We start from the raw sequence: 21,156 nt of genomic DNA, 5'->3' as shown, positions 1-21,156 counted from the left end.
AACGACAGCTGTCTGCTTGGAAAGCACCTCCTCTACAAACGCCATTTTGAAGGCTACCTATAGCGCCGCCATGTATCGGAACTACACTCCTGGAAATGGAAAAAAGAACACATTGACACCGGTGTGTCAGACCCACCATACTTGCTCCGGACACTGCGAGAGGGCTGTACAAGCAATGATCACACGCACGGCACAGCGGACACACCAGGAACCGTGGTGTTGGCCGTCGAATGGCGCTAGCTGCGCAGCATTTGTGCACCGCCGCCGTCAGTGTCAGCCAGTTTGCCGTGGCATACGGAGCTACATCGCAGTCTTTAACACTGGTAGCATGCCGCGACAGCGTGGACGTGAACCGTATGTGCAGTTGACGGACTTTGAGCGAGGGCGTATAGTGGGCATGCGGGAGGCCGGGTGGACGTACCGCCGAATTGCTCAACACGTGGGGCGTGAGGTCTCCACAGTACATCGATGTTGTCGCCAGTGGTCGGCGGAAGGTGCACGTGCCCGTCGACCTGGGACCGGACCGCAGCGACGCACGGATGCACGCCAAGACCGTAGGATCCTACGCAGTGCCGTAGGGGACCGCACCGCCACTTCCCAGCAAATTAGGGACACTGTTGCTCCTGGGGTATCGGAGAGGACCATTCGCAACCGTCTCCATGAAGCTGGGCTACGGTCCCGCACACCGTTAGGCCGTCTTCCGCTCACGCCCCAACATCGTGCAGCCCGCCTCCAGTGGTGTCGCGACAGGCGTGAATGGAGGGACGAATGGAGACGTGTCGTCTTCAGCGATGAGAGTCGCTTCTGCCTTGGTGCCAATGATGGTCGTATGCGTGTTTGGCGCCGTGCAGGTGAGCGCCACAATCAGGACTGCATACGACCGAGGCACACAGGGCCAACACCCGGCATCATGGTGTGGGGAGCGATCTCCTACACTGGCCGTACACCACTGGTGATCGTCGAGGGGACACTGAATAGTGCACAGTACATCCTAACCGTCATCGAACCCATCGTTCTACCATTCCTAGACCGGCAAGGGAACTTGCTGTTCCAACAGGACAATGCACGTCCGCATGTATCCCGTGCCACCCAACGTGCTCTAGAAAGTGTAAGTCAACTACCCTGGCCAGCAAGATCTCCGGATCTGTCCCCCATTGAGCATGTTTGGGACTGGATGAAGCGTCGTCTCACGCGGTCTGCACGTCCAGCACGAACGCTGGTCCAACTGAGGCGCCAGGTGGAAATGGCATGGCAAGCCGTTCCACAGGACTACATCCAGCATCTCTACGATCGTCTCCATGGGAGAATAGCAGCCTGCATTGCTGCGAAAGGTGGATATACACTGTACTAGTGCCGACATTGTGCATGCTCTGTTGCCTGTGTCTATGTGCCTGTGGTTCTGTCAGTGTGATCATGTGATGTATCTGACCCCAGGAGTGTGTCAATAAAGTTTCCCCTTCCTGGGACAATGAATTCACGGTGTTCTTATTTCAATTTCCAGGAGTGTATATGAAACTGAAGGATAGGAAGCGGGAATATTACACGACGTCCCACAACGAATTTGGCATTTTTTCAACCGAAATTGGCCGGGAAAGAAAATGTGTTGCTTTAGTTATTGAACAGCCCTTGTAATTATGGCTTAATAACTAGTTGTCGCACACTTTTGTTTTTTCATTACTTCCCCTTAAGTCGCTTCCTTGTCACGCAGGGTACTTGGTACCAACTTTGTAACGTCATCTTGCAGTACGCTGAATGGCTCGTTGCAGAGCACCACGCGGTATTAGCCGAGCGGTCTCAGGCGGTGCAGTCATGGACTGTGCGGCTGGTCCCGTGGAGGTTCCAGTCCTCCCTCGGGTATGGCTGTGTGTGTTTGTCCTTAGGATAATTTAAGTTAAGTAGCGTGTAAGCTTAGGGACCGATGACCTCAGCAGTTAAGTCCCATAAGATTTCACACACAGTTGAACGCAGTAGAACGTTGCAGAGCTTTTCCCTATTCCCCAAAAAAATGGTTCAAATGGCTCTGAGCACTATGGGACTCAACATCTTAGGTCATAAGTCCCCAAGAACTTAGAACTACTTAAACCTAACTAACCTAAAGACATCACACACACCCATGCCCGAGGCAGGATTCGAACCTGCGACCGTAGCAGTCCCGCGGTTCCGGACTGCAGCGCCAGAACCGCTAGACCACCGCGGCCGGCCCCTATTCCCCACCAACAACTTATGGAGATCCTGGGCTATCGATTTCGCTGCAAGGACCACTCGAGTAGTGTAGTCAGCATCTACTCTCGCAGCATCACGGGAAATGGACGTGTCTAGGCGGCGGTGACTGGGCTAGTTTTAATTGCAGCCGGGGCCGGTGGCAGCGGTGATGCACGGCCGCGGCTGTCGCTGCGCGTCACGTCACGGCATTCGTTTACGCGCGGCCATATTTCGCCGCGCCGGCCGGCCGGCCCTGGGCTATAAGTTGGCCGAGGCGCATATTGCAGTCATCAGCGGCGGCGCGGCGCATGCATCACCCGCCGGCGCACGCCGGAACGCGCGTGACGTATGTGCCGGAATGATCGCCGCCCGCCCCGCACAGCCGCCGCCGCCGCCGCCGCTGCCGCCTGCGCACGTCCGCCGGCGCGCGGCCCGCGCAGCCCTGTCCACTCTGCGCGTTTCCTTCGTAAACACCACTCGCTGTCTTCTCCACTGCTTTCAGGCTCGGTACAAATGACTGGTAACAAGACTCGTGCATACATTGTGTGCAAAATGTAAGAACAGGAGTAACCTTCGCATGTTGTTTCACAGCCAAATAACATTGCTCCGTAGAATTTGGCCCATACATAAACAGAACCGCTCACTATAATACGGAAGATAATTGAAAGAAATACCCAATGAGACGAACAGAAGTGACACTTTCATTCAAAGACAATAATTACACTGAAGTCACCACGATTCGCTCGACGAAAGATCCTTACCCAAAGACTGGAAAGTTGCACAGGTCACACCAATATTCAAGAAAGGCAGTAGAAGTAATCCACTAAATTACAGGCCCATATTGTTAACGTCGATATGCAGCAGGATTTTAGAACATATATTGTGTTCGAACATAATGAATTACCTAGAAGAAAACGGTCTATTGACACACAGTCAACATGGGTTTAGGCCGGCCGGAGTAGCCGAGCGGTTCTAGGCGCTACAGTCTGGAGCCGTGCGACCGCTACGGTCGCATGTTCGAATCCTGCCTCGGGCATGGATGTGTGTGATGTCCTTAGGTTAGTTAGGTTTAAGTAGTTCTGAGTTCTAGGGGACTGATGACCTCAGCAGTTAAGTCCTATAGTGCTCAGAGCCATTTGAACCATGGGTTTAGAAAACATCGTTCTTGTGAAACACAACTAGCGCTTTATTCACATGAAGTGCTCAGTGCTATTGACAAGGGATTTCAGACCGATTGCGTATTTCTGGTTTTCCGGAAGACTTTGGACACTCTACCATACAAGCGGCTCGTAGTGAAATTCCGTGTTTATGGAATATCGTCTCAGTTATTTGATTGGATCTGTGATTTCCTGTCAGAGAGATCACAGTTCCTAGTAATCTACGGAAAGTCATCGTGTAAAACAGAAGTGATTTCTGGCGTTCCCCAAGGTAGTGTTAGAGGCCCTTTTCTGTTCCTTATCTATATAAACGATTTGGGAGACAATCTGTGCGGCCGTCTTCGGTTGTTTGCAGATAACGCTGTCGACTATCGACTAATAAAGTCATCAGAAGATCAAAACAAACTGCAAAACGATTTAAAACAAATATCGGAATGGTGCGAAAAGTGGCAGTTGACCTTAAATAACGAAAAGTGTGAGGTCATCCACATGAGTGCTAAAAGGAACTCGTTAAACTTCGGTTACACGATAAATCAGTCTAATTTAAAAGCCGTAAATTCAACTAAATACCTAGGTATTACAATTACGAACAACTTAAATTGGAAGGAACAGATAGAAAATGATGTGGGGAAGGCTAACCAAAGAATGCGTTTTATTGGCAGGCCACTTAGAAATTGTAACAGACCTACTAAGGAGACTGCCTACACTACGCCTGTCCGTCCTCTTTTAGAATACTGCTGCTTGGTGTGGGATCCTTACCGGATGGTACCGACGGAGTGCATCGAAAAAGTTTAAAGAAAGGTAGCACGTTTTTGTATTATCGCGAAATATGGGAGAGAGTGTCACAGAAACTATACAGGATTTGGGCTGGAAATCATTAAAAGAAAGGCATTTTTCGTTGCGACGGAATCTTCTCACGAAATTCCAATCACCAACTTTCTCCTCCGAATGCTAAAATATTTTGTTGATACCGACCTACATAGGGAGGAACCATCACCATGATAAAATAAGGGAAATAAGAGCTCGTAGGGAAAGATATAGATGTTCATCCTTACCGCGCGCTATACGGGATTGGAATTATAGAGAATTGAGAAGGTGGTTCGATGAACCCTCTGCCAGGCACTTAAATGTGATTTGCAGAGTGTCCGTGTAGATGTAGACGTAGATTCATTATGTCCTCCTGGATATTACACACGGCGGGACATGGTTCAGGCCGGCCGCGGTGGTCTCGCGGTTCTAGGCGCGTAGTCCGGAACCGTGCGACTGCTACGGTCGCAGGTTCGAATCCTGCCTCGGGAATGGATGTGTGTGATGTCCTTAGGTTAGTTAGGTTTAAGTAGTTTTAAGTTCTAAGGGACTGATGACCACAGCAGTTGAGTCCCATAGTGCTCAGAGCCATTTGAACACGGTTCATAATAGGATCGTGATCACCAAGCAGGGCAATGCACGCTCTGAAACGTGCTCCCATGGTGGCCATAAAGTTTGTAACAGGTTCTTGTGGTCGTGTGTTCCATTCTTTCACCAACGCTGTCGACAACTGTTGGATGGTGCATGTGGACGAGCTCCAATACATCTCCCAAACGCATGCAACAAGACCTCGATGGACACACCAGCAATTCGGGCAGTGTCCTCTGGTGCCGAGAGCTCCTCCACCTGCTTGTATCATCCATAAAAATGAAACCAAGGTCACAATAACGTTCACAGGGTAGTGTACCCTGTTAAAGACTTGGACGTAAGTACACCCATACAATATAATGCCTCCACACGCCATAACACTTGGACCACTAAATCATGATGGACAAAGCGGGAGGTGGGAACGTGTAATTCCCCCAGGAATATTGTCGAATAAGATAGTTTTGGTGGTCTGCTTGTTATGGTGTAGAGAGGCATAATGTTGCGTTGACGTACTGACTTCCAAATCTTTGAACACGGTACACACACCGGCCAGCATTATTGTGTCACTGTACTGCTTTCTCATGAGCATCTCTCCAGGGATTCATTCAATCCTCGCTTCATTTTTATGGATGATAGTGTGCGACAGCGTCGAACAGAGCAGGTGAAGGAGCGCTTGGAACGAGAGGATATTCGGCAAATGAACTGGCCTGCGCTTTCCCACAAGTTAAATAGCATCGAGCACGTGTGGGGCGCAGTGGGGGGGACACAGTGCAGCACGCGACGTGCACCAATCATGATCCAAATGTTGTCAATCACAGTGCTCGAAGAATGTAACGCCTTATCAATCTTGTCGCCAGCATGGAATCTCATTGCTGAGCGTTCATAGCCGTCCGTGGCAATCACACACACTATTAAGAACCATGTCCCACCGTCTCTGATGTCCAAGGGACCGTCATGAATAGCAGTGACTTCAGTGTAATTGTTATTCGAATAACAATGTCATTTCTGTTCGTCTCATTGTACATTTCTTTCATTGCCTTACCTATTATACTGTAGCAGTTCTATCTAAGTATGCTCCAAGTTGCAGCGAAGTATGTTACTTGGCAGTGACAGCCAAGACCTATTCTGGGTGTGGTTAGGAGGGTCACTTCCGTTTGGAATGCCTGCAGTGGCACTTCAGTTAACAGTCGCCTGCTGAGGTACCGAGAGAGACTCCGAACGGTGCTGCCTGTCACTTCGCGGCGGCCCTCGCTTTGCTGCCCACAGGACGCGAGTCACGAGTGACACGCCTACCTGCGGAGTCCGACGGAACGGAGCTGCCTGCATACCTCCCTCCTCCTACCACATCGATGGCTGTTGACGCCGTATAGTATGATTCGATGGAACTTTCGTCGCTCATTGTTCCTACGTCGGCTTTTATGCTGGAACGTCCGGAAATCTTCCAATCTTCTGAAACTGAAGAGTGGGCGCGCAAGTAATTGGCCCTGAATATAGAAAAGTGTGAAGTTATTCACATGAGTACTAAAAGAAATCCCCTAAATTTCGATTACGCAATAAGTCACACAAATCTGAACGCTGTAAATTCAACTAAATACTTAGCGATTACAATTACAAATAACCTAAATTGTAACCATCACATGGGTAGAGCAAACCAAAAACTGCGATTCATTGGCAGAACACTTAGAAGGTGCAACAGGTCTGCTAAAGAGACTGCTTACAGCACGATTGTCCGCCCTGTTGTGGAGTAGTGCTGTGCGGTGTGGGATCCGCATCAGGTGGGACTGACGGATGACATAGAAAAAGTACGAAGAAGGGCGGCTCGTTTTGTATTATCGCAAAATAGGGGAGATAGTGCCACAGACATGATAAGTGAATTGGAGTGGCAATTCTGGTACCGCGCGCGGCGGATTTGAATCCGGACGTCGAAGATCTATAGAGGTCTCTGCACCGTAAGCTGTGGCGGCGCGCGCCTCCTGGCCCGCTTTTAGCGTGTGGGCGCCACAGTGGAACACGTGGTCCCAGCGGCCAATAGCGGCGGCCCCGATAGCGTACTTAAGCGCCGGCCACTCTCTCACCCAGTCAGTCTAATCTCGCTTACGTCGGTTTACACATCGCTTTGCGCTAGACTGCTTACTTCCTGGTTCGTGTTTGAGTGGACGTGTTTGTTTCCTTGTGACTCTGTTGTTCGGACTTGTTGTATTCGTTCTGTCCTTCGTTGGTCGTGTCCGTCCTCTTCCGTTGTGTTGTTGTTCGCGGGCCTCTCCGCGGGTCCCGCCGCGCCTTCCGTCATTGCTACCCCGCGACCGTCCTGGTCGCAGTTACAACAGCAATAATTAAAACAAAGGCTTTTTCGTTCCGAAGGGATCTTCTCATGAATTTCAATCACCAATTTTCTCCTCCGATTGCGAAAACATTATGTTGGCACCCACCTACATAGGGAGAAATGATCATCACGATAAAATAAGAAAAATCAGGGCTCACACAGAGAAATTTAAGTGCTTGCTTTTCCCGCGCACCTTTCGAGAGTGGAACGTTAGAGAGACAGCTTGGAGATGGTTCATTGAACCCTCTGCCAGGCATTTTATGGTGAATAGCAGAGTAATCGCGTAGATGTAGATGTAGAAGCAGTGGTCACCCAAGAAGTGCAAGTGGAGGCGCTGCGCGACTTCCGACAGGGATGCCTAGCCTTTCATTGTGGATTCCGTGACACGTCGGCGATCTCTCAAGTGAAGAGGACAACTACGTCGCTTCGGCCGACGGACGGTACTGACACGAGAGAAGACTGCGCAAAGCCGGCTGCGGTGGCCGAGCGGTTCTAGGCGCTTCAGTGCGAACCACTCGACTGCTACGGTCGCAGGTAGGAATCCTGCCTCGGGCATGGATGTGAGTGATGTCCTTAGGTTAGTTAGGTTTAAGTAGTACTAAGTTCTAGGGGACTGATGACCTCAGCTGTTAAGTCCCATAGTGCTCAGAGCCATTTCCGAAAGACTGCACAAACCGACAACCTAGTACAACTCCACGCCACTGGCGGCTCGGTTGTTATGCCGACGCCAGCGGCGACGTTTGCAATGGATACAATGATCACATACAAGGCGCCGACGACGTCGGCATGGAGCGTCGACGTCGGGGACGCGCCGGACCTGTGCAGGGGCCTGCAGCTCCCGCAACGGACCAATAAACATATGGCAGCTTCCAGGGATACCTGCCGTTCGGCGCTGCCTGCTGTCCCCGTTGTTATGCCTGCCGGCGGAATCTCCCCATGCGGTGCGTCACAGATTTAGACGTACGGCGTTGTTGCGATTAACATCAACAGCATTAGTACCCAGGTGAAACTTTAGATTCTGTGAGAAATGGCAGCTAGGCGCTACAGTCTGGAACCGCGGGACCGCTACGGTCGCAGGTTCGAATCCTGCCTCGGACATGGATGTGTGTGTTGTCCTTAGGTTAGTTAGATTTAAGTAGTTTTAAGTTCTAGGGGACTGATGACCTCAGAAGTTGATTCCCACAGTGCTCAGAGCCATTCGAACCATTTTTTTGTGAGAAATGATTTGGGCTTCCGACACTGACATCGCATTTCAGGAGCTTTACGTGGCCATCCTGCTGCATGTGACGGGTTATGCCTCTTACGCCTCTCCTATTGGTGACGCTGGACGCGTAGTGGTTGCATATGTTCATGAGGGCAATCACTTACAGACGTCATGTACCTGCCATGCCATGCGCGAGGTGTATGGCGCTCACCATAAAGGGCACGTGCGTTATAAACGTGTACTTCCCGCTCAAAGCATTCCTCTGTTATCTCGGGGTCAACCCCGTTGAAAGCATCTGTGACAGTCGACAGGCGGCGGGGGCCCAGGGTTGTCTGAGTCATGGTGGGAGGAGTGGGAGCAGGTGGCATGTGGACCAAACATGATGCTAGGTAGCCTTTGCAGTAAGTGGGTTTCTAAATCATAATCAGAAGACTTGATGATTATGGAGTCTTTGTGGGGTACGTGTTATGGTATGTTGAGGTTTGGACGGTACTTTTTTATTTAGAGGGATAGCGTTTCATGACTGAGAATCTGACATCAGAATGTGATAGGATGAAGAAATGTATAGGAGGAGATGTTGGGGATTTTTTGACTTTATTGTTATTTCATTCCTCTGCCCCATATGGGCAGGGGACGGCTGGCAGTGGCACAGTCCATCGCTCTTCAGCCAAATGGCTTCACAAAAATACAAGGTGATTACATAAAAAGGGGGGATAAAAAGGGGGACATAAAAAACACAGTAAATGGAAATGATGGGAGTTAAAATACACACTAAGACGGCGACATGCACTGGAGGACAGTTAAAAACTCGACATAAAGTTAAAAGAACACAGCTGGCAAATCAAAGTTCACTTAAAAATCACACAGAGCACGACACGTAAAAAAACCATTGGAAACGACGGAGCACTTATGAATAATAAAAAAGCCGCTAGTAGGGACCTGCCGAGGGACTGGAGGCTGGAGAGGAGGGAAAAAGAGGGGAGGAGGGTGCGGGGGGGGGATGTTGGAGATAAGATGGTAGTGCATTTCATAGGTTCTCGTGTGTGGAATTAGTGTGGCAGTTTCAAAACATTGCAAAATAGAGACGATAGAAAGAGAATCTTATGATATGGGATGTATTTTACCGGAATAAAGCCTATAGAATGGTATCCAGTATAGTGCAGTATCCTCTAGCGACACAGCAGTCACGTTAACACTGGCGCATCTGAACCGCTGGAGAGCGCCTCCTAGCGTCGTTAAACGCATCGCCTCTGACTCTCTGACGCATCCCACGCGCCACTGTCGCTGACAGCCGCGGAGTTTTAACCCTGTCTCGCGTGTCAAACCGAGGCTCACATCCCTTATTTTAGGCTGGTTTGATAGAGTGACAGTGTAGAGGGTTAAGCAGAGCCTGCCAATAAACGTTCGCGAGTAAACAAGTATGTCGCGTACTTTGCCACACTCGCCATACATCGAGAGTGCGCGCACCTGATTGCGGCCGCGAGTGTGATTTCACACCACGCCAAGGAATCTGCGCGGCATGGACGAAAGGAACGTTTCAACCTAATTACTGCGCACTGCAACTCGTCAACAAGCCGAAGATTCAGTTAAAACCACCAAAGCAAATGGAGTTTAATGAAAGTTATGAAAACACTATCACATGGGTAACAACGCTCTCGTATAAGTCGCCTTCACAGTAAGTTAATTTTTTTTCTTTATTGGTAATTTCTCACCTGATACAGGTAGGCCACAGAGAAAACTAATAAGACACAAGGAGACAATCGCAGAACATACAGGGTGGATATAGAAACGTAGACATACAAAAGTAAAACACACGGAGCCGTTCACGGGCGCAGAGTCCAAAATAAAAATGTTCAGACACGTGGACACGCACAGTGAGGACAGATGGCACACACGAACGTTGGAGGACAAACGAGTAACACTGGAACACTTGAACACGAACACGAGAAAGGAGGGGGGGAGGGGAGGGACAGGGGAGTGTGTAGATGCCAGTGGCAGTGGAGAAGGGAAGGGGAGGAGAGAGGTAGGGAGGGAGTTTGGGAAGCCCTGGGGAGGAGGGAGGAGGGAGAGAAGGGAGAGAGGGTGCCCTCAGGAGAAAAACACAGGGTGCAGGAGAGGAGGATCAAAGTTAGTAGGAGTGCTAGATGGAGGGGATGAGGGCATCATCAGGGAGGGGGAGTTGGTGGTAGCCACCTTGGGTGAGGGTATGGAGAGGGGAGAGATGGAGAGCAGATGGGATGTGGGAATGCAGGCGCGGCAGCAGACGGGGGTGGGAGAGGATGGGAGAGACAAGCGGGTGAGGAGGATCAAGTTTGCGGGAGGTGTAGAGGATCCATATCTGTTCAAGGAAAAGAAAGAGGTGTGGGAACGGAATAAGGTCATAGACGATCCGCATGGGGGAGGGGAGATGGATGCGATAGGCGAGGTGGAGCACATGGCATTCTAGGATTTGAAGGGATTTCTAAAAGGTAGGAGGGGTGGAGATCCAGGCGGGATGAGCGTAGCAGAGGATAGGGAGGATAAAGGATTTACAGGTGTGGAGGATGGTGGAGGGGTCCAGACCCCATGTGTGGCCAGAAAGGAGCTTGAGGAGACGGAGTCGGGAGTGTGTCTTGGCTTGGATTGTCTGGAGATGGGGGGTCCAGGAGAGGCGACGGTCAAGAGTGACGCCAAAATACTTAAGGGTGGGGGTGAGGGCGATAGGACGGCCAAAATGGTGAGATATAAGTCGAGCAGATGGAAGGAAGGCGTGGTTTTGCCCACAATGATCGCCTGGGTCTTGGAAAGATTGACCTTGAGCAACCACTGGTTACACCAAGGGGTGAACCGGTCAAGATGGGATTGGAGAAGGTGTTGGGAGCGCTGCAGGGTGGGGGCAAGGGCAAGGAAGGCGGTGTCATCGGCGTACTGGAAAAGGTGGACGGGGGGTGAAGGCGGCGGTATGTCCGCCGTATACAAAAGGTATAGAAGAGGGGAGAGGACGGAACCTTGGGGCACACCAGCGGAGGGGTAGAAGGTGTAGGAATCCGTGTTATGGTTGGTGACATAGAAAGGACGTTTGGAAAGAAAGGACCCAATCAGACGGAGGTAGTTGAGAGGAAGGACGAAGGTTTGGAGCTTGAAGAGGAGACCGGAATGCCACACACGGTCATAGGCGCGTTCAAGGTCGAGGGAAGGAAACAGTAAGTTAAACGTTTTTCAGTATATATAATACAGCTGCTGGTAGAATTCAAGCAGGGAACTGAAAGTGACCAGAAGCAAAAGTAAAGCCACTGGCCACTCTTATACACTACTGGCCATTAAAATTGCTACACCACGAATGTGACGTTCTACAGACGCGAAATTTAACCGACAGGAAGAAGATGCTGTGATATGCAAATGATTAGCTTTTCAGAGCATTCACACAAGGTTGGAGCCGGTGGCGACACCTACAACGTGCTGACATGAGGAAAGTTTCCAACCGATTTCTCATGCACAAACAGCAGTTGACCGGCGTTGCCTGGTGAAACGTTGTTGGGATGCCTCGTGTAAGGAGGAGAAATGCGTACCATCACGCTTCCGACTTTGATTAAGGTCCGATTGTAGCCTATCGCGATTGCGGTTTATTGTATCGCGACACTGCTGCTCGCGTTGGTCGAGATCCAACGACTGTTAGCAGAATATGGAATCGGTGGGTTCAGGAAAGTATTACGGATTACCGTACTGGATCCCAACGGCCTCGTATCACTAGCAGTCGAGATGACAGGCATCTTATCCGCATGGCTGTAACGGATCGTGCAGCCACGTCTCGATCTCTGAATCAACAGATGGGGACGTTTGCAAGACAACAAACATCTGCACGAACAGTTCGACGACGTTTGGAGCAGCTTGGTCTATCAGCTCGGAGACCATAGCTGCGGTTACCCTTGACGCTGCATCTTAAGTCAGGAGCGCCTGCGATGGTGTACTCAACGACGAACCTGCGTGCACGAATGGCAAAACGTCATTTTTTCGGATGAATCCAGGTTCTGTTTACAGCATCATGATGGTCGCATCCGTGTTTGGCGACATCGCGGTAAACGCACATTGGAAGCGTGTATTCGTCATCGCCATACTGGCGTATCACCCGGCGTGATGTTATGGGGTGCCACTGGTTACACGTCTCGGTCACCTCTTGTTCGCATTGACGGTACTTTGAAAAGTGGACGTTACATTTCAGATGTGTTACGACCCGTGGCTCTACCCTTAATTCGATCCCTGCGAAACCCTACATTTCAGCAGGATAATGCACGACCGCATGTTGCAGGTCCTGTACGGGCCTATATGGATAGAGAAAATGTTCGACTGCTGCCCTGGCCAGCACATTCTCCAGATCTTTCACCAATTGAAAAGGTCTGGTCAATAGTGGCCGAGCAAACTGGCTCGTCACAATACCCCAGTCACTATTCTTGATGATCTGTGGTATCGTGTTGGAGCTGCGTGGGCAGCTGTACCTGTACACGCCATCCAAGCTCTGTTTGACTCAATGCCCAGGCGTATCAAGGCAGCTACTACGGGCAGAGGTGGTTGTTCTGGGTACTGATTTCTTAGGATCTATGCACCGAAATAGCGTGAAAATGTAATCACATATCAGTTCTAGTATAATATATTTGTCCAATGAATACCCGTTTATCATCTGCATTTCTTCTTGGTGTAGCAATTTTAATGGCCAGTAGTGTATTTTTTTGGAATATACAGAGTTTGTAACTTGTCACGATTGACATCTTACTGAGAAACTTTACGTGTCTCCATTAAATCATTCTTATGGACTGCGTAGATAGCTTTACATGTGTTAGGTGTTATTCGGCTCATCAAGATGATGAGCTGTCATAATGTATGGGCTCATGTGAAGAAAATTCATGGACAGCTAGCGTACAGCTAACTCGCTAGCATAAACACACTATGCTAAATACGCCTGGAGTCACGTTTTACAAAAATCTGGTTTCTATTTCACCCTTCTCGACTGTGATGAGCCTTGTTTCCTCTTGTAGCTATGTTCAGATACTGGCTCTTCTCACTACCCGAATCACATTGTTCATCAGAAATTTGACCTCTCAAGTAGCAACTGTTTCTAACAGGTCCATCACCCAGTCTTATGTCAATCTTAGATAACCTTTCTCGCAACTCTAGGCCTGATTCTCACCTCCTCCGGTTTGTACTTCAATAAACGTAAAAGTAATCTTTAAGATTCAGCAGAGCAGTAGGAAAATTAGCTAAAACTGGTGAACTACTTCCTGAGCGGGAGGAGCAGCTGTTCTATTTGAAATTTAGTCCTTATCCTTGGATTGCTCCTCTAGTAGTCTTTCAAATTCCCCGGCAAGAATTTGTTCTGATTCTCTTGGTTCAAATGGCTCTGAGCACTATGGGACTCAACTACTGTGGTCATAAGTCCCCTAGAACTTAGAACTACTTAAACCTAACTAACCTAAGGACAGCACACAACACCCAGCCATCACGAGGCAGAGAAAATACCTGACCCCGCCGGGAATCGAACCCGGGAACCCGGGCGTGGGAAGCGAGAACGCGACCGCACGACCACGAGATGCGGGCTCTGATTCTCTAATACAATATGTGATCAAAAGTATCCGGACACTCCCAAAAACATACGTTTTTCATATTACGTGTATTGCGCTGCCACCTACTGCCAGGTACTCTATATCAGCGAGTAGTCATTAGACATCGTGAGAGAGCAGAATGGGCGCTCAGCGGAACTCACAGACTTCCAACGTGGTAAGATAATTGGGTGTCACTTGTGTCATAAGTCTGTACGTGAGATTTCCACACTCCTAAACACCCATAGCTCCACTGTTTCCGATGTGATAGTGAATTGGAAACGTGAAGGGACGCGTACAGCACAAACGCGTACAGGCCGACCTCATCTGTTGACTGACAAAGACCGCCCAAAGTTGAAGAGGGTCGTAATGTGTAATAGGCAGACATCTATCCAGACCACCAAACAGGAATTCCACAATGCATCAGGATCCACAAACGTTCACTTTGTGTTAACTTGCCTCAGAAATGTCTCTGCGACGTGGATATCGTCGTCGCTGGCGGTGCAGTCTTCCTATTTACAAGACAATGAGGGTGACTGACATTGATCTCGCTGGACAGTTTAATAAGCAACAACTGATGGTTGGTCCTAATGTGTTTCGTGTACTACGAATGCAGTTCACCTGTTCCTGCTCATAAGCCACACATCATGCAGGTAAATGATAAACGACGCCTCGCTTGATGTAAGGAGCGTAAACATAGGACGATTGGACAGTGGAAAAACGTTTTGTGGAGTGGCGAATCACGGTATACAATGTGGCGATCAGTTGGCGGAGTGTGGGTATGAAGAATGACCGGTGAACGTCATCTGCCAGCAGCGTGTGTAGTGCCAACTGTGAAATTCGGAGGCGGTGGTGTGTTTTTCATGGGGGGAGGGGGGGGGGGGCTTGCATCCCTTGTTGTTTTGCGTGGCACTATGACAGCACAGGGCTACATTGATGTTTTAATCACCTTCTTGCTTCCCACTGTTGAACAGTAATTCGTGGATGGCGGTTGCATCTTTCAACACGATTGAGCACCTGTTCACAATGCACGGCCTGTGGCGGAGTGGTTGCACGACAATAACATCCCTCTAATGGACTGGCCTGCACGGAGTCCTGACCTGAACCCTATACAACACCTTCGGGATGTTTTGGAACGCCGACTTCCTGCGAGGCCTCACCGACCGACATCGATACCTCTCCTCAGACCAGCACTCCGTGAAGAATGGGCTGCCAAGACCCAATAAACCTTCCAGTACCTGACTGAACGTATGCCTGCGAGAGTGGAAGCTGTCATCAAGGCTAAGGGTGGGCCAACACCATATTGAATTCCAGCATTACCGATGGAGGGCGCCTCGAAATTGTAAGTCATTTTCAGCCAGATGTCCGAATACTTTTGACCACAGAGTGTATTTTCATTACCTCAGTTTGACTGTCATTATTTGCAGTAAGCTTCTTCTCAACAGTGGTAACTATCCCACCACATTCAGACCAAAGCTCTCCCTTCATTTGACTAGTGAGTTCGTTAAATCTGTTTGAAATGTCGTCTCCAACTGACGGAAACGTGCCTTCCAAATCCTGGATGTGGGCTTTTAATTCATTCATAGTAGCACCAGTCTTCATCTTGTGCTTTGGTGCAGTCATTTTACAAATTTCTAATCTTGTTTTTATTCATCATTTTTTTCAGTCTTCTGTTCTCTTGTGCGTAGATACCTGCTCTTATCTTAATTCTCTCAGTTCATTCAATTTATGCAGTACCAGATGACTAGTGTTATCACGACGTATAAAAAAACCCTCAAAGCATGTAAAATTGTCTAGCAAAACATGTATCAGTAAAGGAAATTTTCATAACAAAGTGTAGATCGCTAACGTTCGTTCTATCAGTTGGCGGACGGTAGCAGCAGTGAAACCACCAGAACCAGCGGTCCCGAAGACAGAAATAGAAAATACGCGCTCTGCATCGTCAACATAGCCACATCTGACAGCCGGCAGCTCATGAGAGACAACGTAACTCAGTAGCAGTAACTAGTACAGTACACCACGTCGTATCCTGGTGGATAAAAATTTAGCACACGCTCACTTCTGAAAGCATCTCTCCGGCCCGTTCTCACTATTTACGATAGTGTACATTACATGATTGTGAAATGTATATGCTGCCATCACTGCAGAGTTCGGTTTTTTCGCCTTGTAGGTTATTGTTATTGATAAACTACCTTCAGAGTTTCTGGCAATTTTCAATGCATTATTTAAACAATCCTAAAGGGTTTGTAAGGAAATGGAATAAACTCCACGGCTTTTAACACTGGTTTCCCATTCCCGCCTCCACGTAATATCCATCTTCAGGTAGTATGTTGCAGCTCCCTGACGGATTGTTATCTAAATCTGATATATTCCGAGCAGCATGCACAGTGCTTTCAGTGACGTGGTACTGAAAACTCCTGATAATCTCAACAGATCACTGTTTTTGACCTCGCTTAACAGTTGTGTCAGAGTCAGTCTTCCCATATGCTCGCCGTGAAATGTAACAGGGGTTGGGCAAAAATATTGATACATCACTAGATATGAATGCTTGAAAATAAGTTCTGATGCTAGCCAAGTTTTCAGATTGCGCTGTAAAACTTGAACACGAACGGCACTTGTGCAATTCGTCGCAAGTGTCCGTCCTGGATATAATGATGTTCTGTGTAGCTTTGAGTCCATTATTAAATTCGAACGTAGGAAAATTGTTAGTGCTCATATGGTGGGTGCTTCCGTAACCAAGGGACCCGAACTGTATGGTGTTTCAAGAGGTACCGTATCGAAGATTTATACCACGTACAGCGAAAGTGGAAAAGCGTCATCCGCTGTCATAACACGGGCGAAAGTGTTTATCGATTGTGAAGACGGTCATTGAAGATGACTGTGACGAAAAAGAAGCGGACGACAGCCGCAAAAGTCCCTGCAGAACTGAATGTCTTACTCGCAATCCCCGTCAGCACCAAATGAAGGGAGCTCCATAAACGGCGAATTGCATGGCAAGCCGTAATTCCAAAACCACCCGTCAGTAATACAAATGACGTTAACAGGAAAACGTGGTGCCGAAGCAATAAAACCTGGACTTTGGAGCAATGGAAGAAAGTCATTTGATCTTATGAGACTTGTTGCGCACTTTTGCGACTGGTCGTGTCGCAAGAGTAAAACATGGTGTTGGTTCGCTGATGATTTGGGCAGCCTTATCGTAGTATCTCGTGGGTTCCTTGGTTATTCCGCAAGGTCATATTACTGCCAGTGATTATGTGAGTATTGTGGCTGAGCTGGTCCAGCCAATAGTACAACATTTTTTCCCCAATGGTGATGGTGCCCTCCCAGACGGGCGGACGGTTGTTGACACAGCTTACATCATCCAGGATTATCGTTCAATCTGCCCGTGGCCACCACAGTCAGCAGATCTCACAGTTTTTATGGTCTACATTGGAAAGAAGGGAGTATAATCGCTATCCACCTCTATCATTGTTTCTTGAACTTGCCTCGGTATTGCAGGAACTATGGTATCAGACTCCCTTAAAAACCATACGGGACCTATATTTATCTATTCCGAGACGGCTGAACGCTGTTTTCATTGCCAACGGATTTTCTACACTCCTGGAAATTGAAATAAGAACACCGTGAATTCATTGTCCCAGGAAGGGGAAACTTTATTGACACATTCCTGGGGTCAGATACATCACATGATCACACTGACAGAACCACAGGCACATAGACACAGGCAACAGAGCATGCACAATGTCGGCACTAGTACAGTGTACATCCACCTTTCGCAGCAATGCAGGCTGCTATTCTCCCATGGAGACGATCGTAGAGATGCTGGATGTAGTCCTGTGGAACGGCTTGCCATGCCATTTCCACCTGGCGCCTCAGTTGGACCAGCGTTCGTGCTGGACGTGCAGACCGCGTGAGACGACGCTTCATCCAGTCCCAAACATGCTCAATGGGGGACAGATCCGGAGATCTTGCTGGCCAGGGTAGTTGACTTACACCTTCTAGAGCACGTTGGGTGGCACGGGATACATGCGGACGTGCATTGTCCTGTTGGAACAGCAAGTTCCCTTGCCGGTCTAGGAATGGTAGAACGATGGGTTCGATGACGGTTTGGATGTACCGTGCACTATTCAGTGTCCCCTCGACGATCACCAGTGGTGTACGGCCAGTGTAGGAGATCGCTCCCTACACCATGATGCCGGGTGTTGGCCCTGTGTGCCTCGGTCGTATGCAGTCCTGATTGTGGCGCTCACCTGCACGGCGCCAAACACGCATACGACCATCATTGGCACCAAGGCAGAAGCGACTCTCATCGCTGAAGACGACACGTCTCCATTCGTCCCTCCATTCACGCCTGTCGCGACACCACTGGAGGCGGGCTGCACGATGTTGGGGCGTGAGCGGAAGACGGCCTAACGGTGTGCGGGACCGTAGCCCAGCTTCATGGAGACGGTTGCGAATGGTCCTCGCCGATACCCCAGGAGCAACAGTGTCCCTAATTTGCTGGGAAGTGGCGGTGCGGCCCCTACGGCACTGCGTAGGATCCTACGGTCTTGGCGTGCATCCGTGCGTCGCTGCGGTCCGGTCCCAGGTCGACGGGCACGTGCACCTTCCGCCGACCACTGGCGACAACATCGATGTACTGTGGAGACCTCACGCCCCACGTGTTGAGCAATTCGGCGGTACGTCCACCCGGCCTCCCGCATGCCCACTATACGCCCTCGCTCGAAGTCCGTCAACTGCACATACGGTTCACGTCCACGCTGTCGCGGCATGCTACCAGTGTTAAAGACTGCGATGGAGCTCCGTATGCCACGGCAAACTGGCTGACACTGACGGCGGCGGTGCACAAATGCTGCGCAGCTAGCGCCATTCGACGGCCAACTCCGCGGTTCCTGGTGTGTCCGCTGTGCCGTGCGTGTGATCATTGCTTGTACAGCCCTCTCGCAGTGTCCGGAGCAAGTATGGTGGGTCTGACACACCGGTGTCAATGTGTTCTTTTTTCCATTTCCAGGAGTGTATTAGGCACGATAATGTGTTGTGTTTCGATGTCTCCACATTTTTGTGCAACCCCTATACTACAAACTCAAGAACGCCCAGTGACACCTTCGTATTGAAAGTAGTGGAAATCTGTAAGTGATTTTGTATATGCGTGCGATTTTGTATATAGGTTTTTCTTCTCTTTTCAGTTGCAAGGATTATGTGTTGGTTAAACGTCAGTATATCGTTAACATCTATATCCTAAGTATCTTATACGTGTTCCCTGTGAATACTATCATTCTGCAGTTCCATAATCGGGTCTCTTGGCAGTTTTCCTTTTCACAATTTATAGGCTGTTTTGTCCAGAGCCACTTGTCTGCTTGTATTTCAGTTACCGTCTGCCCATCCTGTGTGTAAAGCCGATGGCTTTCTTTTCGAGGTCTCTCACTGAGATGGCTGTCACCACAGCCATCAGATCATCTGCGTATCCGACAGTCTCCTCAGTCTGTACGTCTCCATACTTCTCTGTTAAAAAAGTCACGATGGATCATCTGAATTGTGGTTGGCATCGGAGAGGAGCTTGTAAAGCAGAAATTCTGCTACGCTTCTCCGCCCTACTGTGACTAGCACAGGACGTGTTTTCACTCTATCCGTCTTTTGTTTCTCCAGTGCTCTCCATATGTCGTCGCTGCGTTATGTTTGAACTTACTCTTCCCAGTGTCATACTTACGTTTGCAGTGGCTTGCTCTTGTACTGTCGCTACGCCTCCCTAAACAGATTTGGTGGTATTTGTCTCTTTGTAGCAGTTACTGCTCTCTGGTAACATCAGCGTTTGGGTCGCGAATTTTTTCTGAGGCTGCAAAGTTTGTTCGACCAGGGCATTTTTCTTTTACTCTTACTTGTTACACTTGCGATTGCTTTGCCTTGTGTCTCTTGCAAAATCTCGGTCAATCTTTTTATTTCACAGTCAGTACTGCCTTCAGTATGGAAAAAGTCGTACAGCGCTACCAAGTTTGCTGTACTGAACGAATTTGTTTCCACCATGTTTCCATACGTGTGTGGTTGGCCGTCACTGTCAGTTATAATTATATAGCTTGTTGTGTATATTTTGTCACTCACGTAGGGTGTCCGTGTATGAGAATGCGACAGCGCTGAACATGCGCTGATGTCTGCAGCGGTATGCCATAAAATTCTCTCTATATTCATTCTCTGTACGGATGGATCTTATCTCATATCCCTATAAATGGAATAACACCGTGGTCAGAGCGTAGTTGTGACACCTTTGACAGATCCCGCTGGCTTTTGATTAACATGTTCGCAGCTTTTGGATCGGTGCCCCCTAGTGATCACTGTCGTGTTGTTTGCAAGAAAAATCAATTGTCCTTGCCTTATGAATGGCTCCTGCAAGCAAACGCCATCCGTATCTGTCTCATCCAAGACCTTTCCCATCTTCGCATCATGGCAATATTCTCCATAGCATTTAGCTGGAAAAGCTTCATGAGTGCTTGGGGAAAACATAGCATTTCATGTTCCTCCGCATGTCCTAAAAATGTTGTCTCTACACTTGGTCCGGGTAGAACCCTTCTGGTATCAGCAAACACGCTCTCCCAGCGAGTTAAGACATTCAACGAGGACCAGTCGGGAGATTTAACATCGTTCGGTGTGACTGTTCACTGGAGGAGAAGGATAATGTGCTACCTTTCGAATGTATCGCTGGGCGATAAAAGATATCTCAGTATTCGAATTTGTTAAAGCACAGCTTCTATTCTAGGAACACAGGCATAGAACGAATTTCCTTAGATTTTCGGAGTATTTCCTCGGTCTGTTTCCTTGTTGAGTGTGTTATGGTCAGTTTCTTCATTGATTGTGTTTGCTAGACGTTTAGTTTTGTCTGCTGCATCGTTTGTTGTGTGCTGCATCTGGCTTGGTGTATCTGCTACTGGCTGTTATATTTGTTAGGTGGTCTTTTACAACATATTTTCTTGACTGTTTTTTCCCTTTTTGGGGCTGAAGTCTTTCTATCTGTTATGGTTTCAACTAATAGTTCATAGTAGCTATGACTCTGGTATTAGTGCCCCGAAAGTATTCCCCTTTGTATAAAGTTTGACTCATGAATGAACAATGAAGCAAACTAATTACTGTTAATGAAATATGAGTTTAAGGGCGACCAAAAAGTTTCCGTTCGAAAGCTGCCCGCTTGAGTTGACGTAACTTCTGCGTTACGACATTTGCGGTACGGGGACGTGCGTTATCATTTGGCGCAACATTTCGCAATCGTGGGTTTCGACAGATATGCTACCCCATACATATTCTTAATGCCCCGATGGC

The sequence above is a fragment of the Schistocerca nitens genome, chromosome 1 (assembly GCF_023898315.1).
Source record: "Schistocerca nitens isolate TAMUIC-IGC-003100 chromosome 1, iqSchNite1.1, whole genome shotgun sequence".
In the NCBI taxonomy this organism is placed as follows: domain Eukaryota; kingdom Metazoa; phylum Arthropoda; class Insecta; order Orthoptera; family Acrididae; genus Schistocerca; species Schistocerca nitens.
The sequence above is the reverse complement of the archived record's forward strand: the minus strand, read 5'-3'. Positions refer to the sequence as shown.